Raw genomic sequence first — 9930 nt, 5'->3', positions numbered from 1 at the left:
CTAGGTCCCAGAACTGTTTAGGGAATCAATAAAGGGGCATATCCAGTGTACTTTGTGATATTCATAGTGGGTCTAGGGAAGTAGATGATCATTAAACACAGCAATACTTCTGCAGTGGGATCTGTGAAAATTCACAGAAGGGTGATCAATCATGTGGATTAACCAACAGTGCTAGTAGGTAAAGGTCAGGTTTAGCCAAATGACCAGAGGTCAGGGCAGGTTTCAATGCCAAATGAGCAATGAAAACACTTTCAGTTTTCAGAATTTACAGACTTGCAGAGAAGGGATAATGAATTTGTACTTCTGTCTCAGAGATCAGAATCTTTAGTTTCTCACTCTCTTCCCTGAAAGGGGCAATGGAAACAAACATCTTCATTTCCCAAAGCATGGCAGGCTTGACTATTTTAAAAGGAGGGGAGTGGGTATGAGGGGGTGGGGAAATGATGACAGTATCCCAATAAGAATGATAAATGCAAAAGGAGGAAGAGAAAAAGAAAATGGCCCAAAATGGAAACTAATTTTAGTAACAGCAATGGATTAAAAGGAAAAAAGTCCTTGCTTACAAATTCAAAAACAAAAACTATCACACTGACGTGTCTTCCCAAATTTGGTTGAAACATCCCTCCTGGTTTTGGAGAGGTCTTCTCTTGAGCCGCTGCCAAGAACACATTCCCATGGCCAAGTGAAAGACTTAAAATTGCGAATGCAAATGCAAACACGGAGCAGCCGTTCCAGTAACAGCCAGAGCGTGACTCTGGCGGTCCAGACACCTCCTGGATGACAGAATTAGTTCATCCGGGAAGGTGTCCCCAATCTTTAGTTGGGTCCAGAAAACATTTCTATTGCCAAAAGTATATAAATGCTACCAATTTCACTGATTTGTTCTGAGCTCCCTGTCAAAATAATTAATGTGCATCCAAAATACAGGGACAGTTTCCATGCACTGGAGTTGAGCATCCTCAGAGAGAGAAGGATGAAGAGCTGGAGCAGCATCTGACAGACAGGCCACCTCGGCAATCCGGGCAGATAACAGGTGTCGTGGAAGATGTTGTTCCTACTTAAGACTCCGATGCAGCTGAATTCTGCCATATAAATTATTAAAGAACGTGCAGAACATTACACAGTTCATGTACTTAATGATTATAGTTCACAGTCTAGGTCAGATATAATTAGATGTTACATTAAAATAGCTTCACAGAGCCATTTATTCTGATTTAATTACTTAAAATGATAGCATAATGAGCAACGCTTTCAAGGAAAAAAAAGTACTTTTTTAAATGGGCTCATTTTAAGTTAATACGAAGAAAATTAATCATTTAACTGAATGGAGGAAGACGAGTCCACGTCTTCAGTGGCATTGTTTCCGTGTCACAAAGGTTATTTCCCTCTGATGACATGTTGCAAGTGATAGAGAAACAGACTCTTTTTTCTCATGGGAATATAGATTCTCATTTTTACCATTCCCTTTAAATCTTCCTCTCTTCCACGCGAGCCTTACCACAGGCAATGATGACTTTTAATGCCAGCGCTGAGACACAAACATCCCAACGAGAACATCTCTGTGAACTGTAGGGAGTTACGAACAACGGTCCACATCTGTTTCACAGATTGCATTAGCATTTTATCAGAAGCAACAAGAGGCACAGTGGTTACATACATACACTCTGTCATCAGACAGGGACAGGGTTTAAGGCCAGCTTTGCCACTTACACCTATGAGACCGTTCACAACTTAATATGGCTTGTCTGGGCCTCAGTTTTCTCATCTTGAAACTGGGGATTAAAACAGCACCTATCTCATAGGGTTGTTTTGAAAATCAAATGAGATTGAGCATGCAAAGCACTTAGCATGGAGAAGCTGATAATAATTCTTAGCTCTTGTTATTATAAATAGAGACAACAAATATTTTGCTGGCTCTTAGCCCCCACCCTGTACGTTCTCCTCAAAGATTTTAGGCTCCAGCTGCAGTTTTCCGGTACAAATTATAAAAGACTTGAAAGAAAGAGATGGGGGCTCCTCCAACCCAACTGCTTCCTTCTGTTTTTAATAACTACAAATGATAAGAGACCCTCCTATAAAGCTTTTGAGAGTAGTATCAGTTCACTCCAAAAAAAAATCCTACATGGTTTTAAAAACATATGGCAATATTTATCTGCTATTTCTCTGTCCTGAGTCAGGCTTTGTAGTGAAAATATTCAATGCTGGGCTCAGGGGAAATGGGGGAAAATTTTTAAATCAGAAACCTTCCTATGAATACCCTCTTCAGACAGCTGTAAATACTACTCAGGGGATGTGGTATTTATGTGAACCCTGGGACGCTTAGCAAAGGTGATGACGGAAAACACTGGCTTATGGATACAGGGGGCTGTGGCAGCCAAAATAATGTGTCAAACTTGGCCTTGCCTGAGTGAACACCATCCAAGAGGGAGCTGACACAATCTCCCAACGTATAACATCCTGGACGAGAAAACCTCAAGGAGCCACAGGGTTTTGAGAACATGGGCTGTCACTTGCTTGTATTCAAAATGAGCTTTACTTCCTCGGGAAGGTGATGTTTGTGCCACTGCTGAGTTGAAAAAGAGAGTGACGTGGAGTATATTACTTTGGCTTCCTCCAAAAGCTGACTCTAAAGCAAATGTTTAGGCACGTAGAGTTTATCGGATGCACGATGGTCAGTCTTATGTGTCAGTGTGGCTAGGCAATTGTCCCTGCTTATTCAACTAAACACTAATTTCTGTGAAGGTATTTTGTAGAAGTGATTAACATCTACAATCAATTGACCTTATATAAAAGAAATTGTCCTCTATGACCTGGTGGGCTTCACCTGATCAGTTGAAAGACCTAAGAGCAGAATTGAGATTTTCCCCAAGGAAGAAGAAATTCTACCTGTGACTACAGTGCCAAATTCTGCCCAACGGTTCCCAGTCAAACCCTCCTGCCCTATGGAATGTGAACCCACCACAGTCCTAGTCCGTGCCATCACAATCACATAAGTCAGTTCTTGCCAATCAATCTCTTAATATATATAGAAAGAATTTTCATTTTCTTTAATGAGTTTTTTCAATTTTTGGAATACTTTCTTTGTGTTTGCTCTGGAGTTTGCTACATACACCTTAATTTCTCAAAATCAGCTTCAGATTGCTATTACCTTAATTCCAGTGAGATACAGAAAGGTTATTCCCAAGTGGCTCCATTCTCCTTTCTCTTTTTTGGGTTATTTTGTATATATTAAGTCAATATGTGTTAGAAATGTGTAATAATGCATTGTTCTAATTAATGTTACAATTTTTATAAATCTATAACTTTTATAATTTTATATCTTTGAAGTCTTTTAAAGAAGCTAAGAAAAGAATGGAGAACAAACAAATATTTATAGTTTTGTTACATTAGCCTCCTTTTTTTTTTTTAATCATTTCTGGTTCCTTTCAGTTCCTCTGGATTTGGGTCACCATCTGGAATCATTTCCTTAGTCCAATACAGCTTTGCTCTAAACCTGTCTCTTTTGAGCTATTATTGGCAAATATATCACATTTCTACATTCTATAAGCCCAACAATATATAATACACACTTTGTCTTTTACAATGTCTTTTTAAATTAAGACTAGAAAGGAGACAAAATTTGCATTTATGTATTATTTCTTATAAATGATCAACCTGCTGCTGCTGCTGCTAAGTCGCTTCAGTCGTGTCCAACTCTGTGTGACCCCATAGACGGCAGCCCACCAGGCTCCCCCATCCCTGGGATTCTCCAGGCAAGAATACTGGAGTGGGTTGCCATTTCCTTCTCCAATGCATGAAAGTGAAAAGTGAAAGTGAAGTTGCTCAGTCATGTCCGACTCTTAGCGACCCCATGGACTGCAGCCCACCAGGCTCCTCCATCCATGGGATTTTCCAGCCAAGAGTACTGGAGTGGGGTGCCATTGCCTTCTCCGTAAAACGACCAACCTAGACAGCGTATTAAAGTTATGACCAACCTAGCCAGCATATTAAAAAGCAGAAACATTACTTCGCCAACAAAGGTCCATCTAGTCAGAGCTATGGTTTTACCAGTAGTCATGTATGGATGTGAGAGTTGAACCATAAAGAAAGCTGAGTGCTAAAGAATTGATGCTTTTGAACTGTGGTGTTGGAGAAGAAACTCTTGAGAGTCCCTTGGACTGCAAGGAGATCCAACCAGTCCATCCGAAAGGAAATCAGTCCTGAATATTCATTGGAAGGACTGATGCTGAAGCTGAAACTCCAGTACTTTGGCCACCTGATGTGAAGAATTCATTGGATTCATTGGAAAAGACCCTGGTGCTGGGAAAGATTGAAGGTGGGAGGACAAGGGGACAACAGAGGATGAGATGGCTGGATGGCATCACCGACTCAATGGACATGAGTTTGGGTGAACTGCGGGAGTTGGTGATGGACAGGGAGGCCTGGAGTGCTGCAGTCCGTGGAGTCCCTAAGAGTCAGGCAAGACTGAGCAACTGAACTGAACTGAACTGGTCATTTCTTAAAATGAACTTTACTAGTAGTTTGCTTTGTTTTGTTTGTGTGCATTCAAATTACTATCCTGAGTTACCTGCTTCCATCTGAAGAACTTCCTTTAATATTTGTAAAGTGAGTCTACTAGCAATTAATTTCTCAAATTTTGTTTATCTGGAAATGTCTTCATATTTTGCCTTTATTTTTGAAAAACAGCTATGCTGGATAAAGAATTCTTGACTGACTGTCTTTTCTTTGAACACTTCGAATATGTTATCCCACTGCCTCTAGTTGCCATTGCTTCTGATGAAAACTTAAGCTATTAATCTTGTTGGGGTTTCCTTATAAGTAATATCATTTTTCTCTTGCTACTTTCAAGAGTTTATCCTTATTTTTGGCTTTAAGCATTTTGATTATGATATATCTATGGATTCTTTTGAATTTATCCTCCTAAGAGTTTGAGTTTCTTGAATGTATAAAGTTTTCTTCACATTTGGGAAATTTCAGTAATTATTTCTTTGAAAAGAAATTTTGTTTATTCCTTTCACTTCCCTCCTTTTGATACTCGCATTACTCATGTTTGTGCATTTGATAGTGCCTCACACTTCTGGAGACTCTGGTCATTTTTCTCATCCCCTTTTCTCCCCCTTCTATTCTTTGGTTTGCATAATCTCTATTAATCTATCTTCGAATTCACTAATTCTTCTGTCAGTTCAAATATACAGATGGTCCTTACTAGTAAAATTTTTATTTCAGTTATTGTATGTCTCAGATTCAAAATTTCCATAAAAGTTCTTCTTTATAATTTCTGTCTCCTTATTGACAGTCTATTTGATGTGACATTTCATCATATCTTTCATTACTTCTTTCATCATGATTTCCTTTAGCTCTTTGAACAAATTTTAATAGCTACTTTAAAGTTTTTTAAATCTAATATCCAGTCACTCTCACAGGCAGTGTTTTTACCATTTCTCCCCCAGTATATGAGCCACACTTTCTTATTTCTCTGCGTGTCTTATAATTTTTAGTTGGAAACTGGACGTTTTAGATTATCTATTGCAACAAACTACTGCACAATTGCAGTCATCTCACATGCTAGTAAAGTAATGCTCAAAATTCTCCAAACCAGGCTTCAGCAATACATGAACTGTGAACTTGCTGATGTCCAAGCTGGTTTTAGAAAAGGCAGAGGAACCAGAGATCAAATTGCCAGCATCCACTGGATCATGGAAAAAGCAAGAGAGTTTCAGAAAAAACATCTATTTCTACTTTATTGACTATGCCAAAGCCTTTGACTGTGTGGATCACAATAAACTGTGGACAATTCTGAAAGAGATGGGAATACCAGACCACCTGACCTGCCTCTTGAGAAAGCTGTATGCAGGTCAGGAAGCAACAGTTAGAACTGGACATGGAACAACAGACTGGTTCCAAATAGGAAAAGGACTAAGTCAAGTTTGTATATTATCACCCTGCTTATTTAACTTATATGCAGAGCACATCATGAGAAACGCTGGACTGGAAGAAACACAAGCTGGAATCAAGATTGCCAGGAGAAATATCAATAACCTCAGATATGCAGATGACACCACCCTTATGGCAGACAGCAAAGAAGAACTAAAGAGCCTCTTGATGAAAGTGAAAGAGGAGAGTGAAAAAGTTGGCTTAAAGCTCAACATTCAGAAAACGAAGATCGTGGCATCCAGTCCCATCACTTCATGGGAAATAGATGGGGAAACAGTGGAAACAGTGTCAGACTTTATTTTGGGGGGCTCCAAAATCACTGCAAATGGTGACTGCAGCCATGAAATTAAAAGACGCTTACTCCTTGGAAGGAAAGTTATGTCCAACCTAGATAGCATATTCAAAAGCAGAGACATTACTTTGCCAACAAAGGTCTGGCTAGTCAAGGCTATGGTTTTTCCTGTGGTCATGTATGGATGTGAGAGTTGGACTGTGAAGAAGGCTGAGCATCAAAGAATTGATGCTTTTGAACTGTGGTGTTGGAGAAGACTCTTGAGAGTCCCTTGGACTGCAAGGAGATCCAACCAGTCCATTCTGAAAGAGATCAGTCCTGGGATTTCTTTGGAAGGAATGATGCTGAAGCTGAAACTCCAGTACTTTGGCCACCTCATGCGAAGAGTTGACTCATTGGAAAAGACTCTGATGCTGGGAGGGATTGGGGGCAGGAGGAGAAGGGGACGACAGAGGATGAGATGGCTGGATGGCATCACTGACTCGATGGACGTGAGTCTGGGTGAACTCCGGGAGTTGGTGATGGACAGGGAGGCCTGGTGTGCTGCGATTCATGGGGTCGAAAAGAGTCGGACGTGACTGAGTGACTGATCTGAACTGAACTGAACTGATTGCAACAACTCTGGCTACGAGCACTCATCTCTAGGGTTTGTTACTATTAGTTGCTTGTTTACTTGTTTAGTGACTGGCTGGATTATCCTAGTTAAGTCTGTTTCACCCTGTACTGTAAAATCTCTAACGTTTCTCCTCGGAGAATCTCGGGGATCACAGCTTGGGGGCTGCCCACCTTCACCCTGGGATGCGAGGAGTTTTAGCAGACTCTTTTTAGGTCTCTCTTTCCCTGACCACTGCCAGCTGTGTGTCACTGCCACATCCTAGTGGTGCTTACCAATTAGTACTGCTAACTGATCACTCTATTATTTTCAACAATGCCCCTGGGGCATAAGTTACTTCATGGATTGATTCAATCACATTCCATTTCCTTTGAAAGGATAACTGCCAGGGTCATTGCTTGAGATTTTTTTCAGAAAAAAACTGCCAGCTCATTCCGTTTCTTGCCAGAAAATTATTGTAGTTTCGTATAGTTTAGCTTGTACCTGTAATGAATCTATCAATCTATCAATTTATCTTTCACCACACCTCTCACTATTTTTGAGAGGGCTCTTTGACTTGAACTTTTCCACACTATGCTGCAAATGAAGTCAGTTCCTTTGGAAAGATGTTTGGAGCTCTCTATTCTATGTCTCGCTTTCAGGCCCACCATCCCCCGACTCGCCCCCCACTAGGCAAAGTCTCTTTAGCTAAGGCTCTGGTGCTTGGGCACTGACTATCTCTTTGAGCTAGAATTCTGTGGAGGGAGGGCCAGCAACTCCAAGTCACCCTATCTTCTCTGTCAGTATGGAGCCCATTATCTCACAAGCCAGATTAAGGGCTAGGGCCCCAGTAGCCTCAGTCGTGCTGCATCCATTGAGAACCTCCATGCTATGAGAGCTGTCTGGGCAGAAAAACTGAGCTCCCACTATTACCTAAAGCACTTGGTTTGCCTCTTGGTGAGTATCAAATCAAAAGACACAACCAAGCCAAAGATCAAGAAAAGGATTAATTACTACTTGCAGCAAGTAAGGAATTACCAGGGATCATTCCCAAAGCAATGTTTCCCTGAACACCAAACCTGCCCTTTAAGCTAAGTGCTAAGTTGCTTCAGTCATGTCTGACTCTGTGACCTGTAAAGAGTCTGTAACCTCCCAGGCTCCTCTGTCCATGGGATTCTCCAGGCAAGAATACTACAGTGGGTTACCACTTCCTACTCCAGGGGATCTTCCCGACCCAGGAATCAAACCTGCATCTCCTATGTCTCCTGCATGAGAACATGGCTTCTTTACCACAGGGCCACCTGGGGGGTACATGCGTATTGATGACAGGGTCTGGAGGGGTGCCACAGAGTTCAAGCTTTAGTTGACTAAAGACATAATGGTCAGAAAAGGTCAACATCATCATCTCTTAGGTTCCAGTTGATCTGGTCATTTAGCACTTCGGGCTAATGTTTACTTCAATGGTTCTGTTTCAATGACAGAACAGGGAGTCTCTACAAGTGATATAACATCTTTTCTTTAATGTATTGCTATTTTTCCTTCTCTTGCCTGTTTCCGCATTCTTTCGCTCCCTTAAGATCCTTAATTACTGAGATGTGTTCAAGGGCAAGCACCGTGGCCACGCTTAGGTCACAAAATGGCTTAGGCTAGAAGTGGCTTCTCTTCTGTCAAGAAATTCACATCTAATTCTCTTTCTCTGGGGACTCCCTGCTCTCTCAGCTTACACCACCTCTCAGCTTCACTTGCCCAAAAGTTTTCCCAGCAACAGGTACTGGCAGGCAGGCTTCAAGATGCTGACAAGGGGAAGCTCTGTGTTCTTGGCTTCATCAGTCCGGAATGGGATTTCTGTTTCACTGAGTTGAGAGAGAGCAGGTCATGATTCAGACATCAGAGACTCTCACCAAATTCAAGCTCTTACTAAATATTAGATTTTCTTCAATAAATATTTCTTCATTTCCTCTGTGTCCTTAGGGTCATTTCCAGAGACACAATTTTTTTTTCTTTTATAGTTTTGACAAGTTTCACTGGGGATGGGTCAGCAGAGGCTCCTATGCAGTTATACCAGAAGTCAAACCCAGTTGAGTATTTAAATATTAATTTGACTCATAATCTTCCTGGAAGAATGACAAGGGGATGTATTCTGAGACTTATTTGAAAGTATATTGCATATCCTGTTTCCACTGGCTCAGAAATTTCAGGCAAATGATTTTACCTCTTTGTGTCTTTGTTTCCTCATCTGTTGTAATAAGAAAAGTTGATCCCCACATGACAGGGATGCTGTGAGAAACTGAAATGACCTGTCCAAAGTGTTGGACACAAAATGGGTTTTAGGAAAATGAACTGGTTTTTATCATTATGAGAGTGAGCTCAGAGAAGAAATTGGCCCATGGAAGACAAGGATCTCAGGGTCAGGAATACCTGATGTTCTTTGATCACAAATCAACCCTCCCTTGATGATGTGATCCCCTACTCCCCTACTCTCTCTCTGTCTATCTGTCTCTCTCACATGTACACACACAGAGAGTGTACAGTTGATTCACAGAAAGAGAAAAACAACAGCTGATCAATTATTCTCTTTAGGAATCCAGTTTATCTATATAATATGCTCATAGGAAACCCTCCAGTACTCCAGGGACAATTACAAAGTAGATAATAACAATGTTTGAGTTATTATATTCATAGCTTATCAACAGAGTGGGAAATTAGAAGGGGAAACGTCCCCTAAACCAGTACTAACGTGACTAGGTCCTTTCAGCAGTAGTTCAACTGTGGGGAACTTAATTGAAAATGCTCACTCCTGGTCTTCTCCCCTTCTTCCTTTGGAAATTCTGATTCTGGATCTCTGGGTCAGTCTGTGGAGCTGGTGTTACTAACAGTCCCTAGGGGATTCTGATGCAAGTGATCTTGCTACAGTGAGAATCAACTCATCCACTGGGAGCTGACTCAAGCATCTATAACAACTTCCAGGATTGAACCAAATATGCAAAAGATTCATGTATTGGGCCCCCCTTGAGATGCCTGTAGGAACTCTTAATTAGCTTTAGTTGTTAATTCAAGCCCCTCTCTCAGGAAAATCTGACGGCAGCCCAAAATCCCTATGCACAACCAGAAT

The sequence above is a fragment of the Bos grunniens genome, chromosome 22 (genome assembly GCF_055505025.1).
Source record: "Bos grunniens cultivar Pamir isolate PY7600 chromosome 22, Bosgru_T2T1.0, whole genome shotgun sequence".
NCBI classification, from domain to species: Eukaryota; Metazoa; Chordata; class Mammalia; order Artiodactyla; family Bovidae; genus Bos; species Bos grunniens.
The sequence above is the reverse complement of the archived record's forward strand: the minus strand, read 5'-3'. Positions refer to the sequence as shown.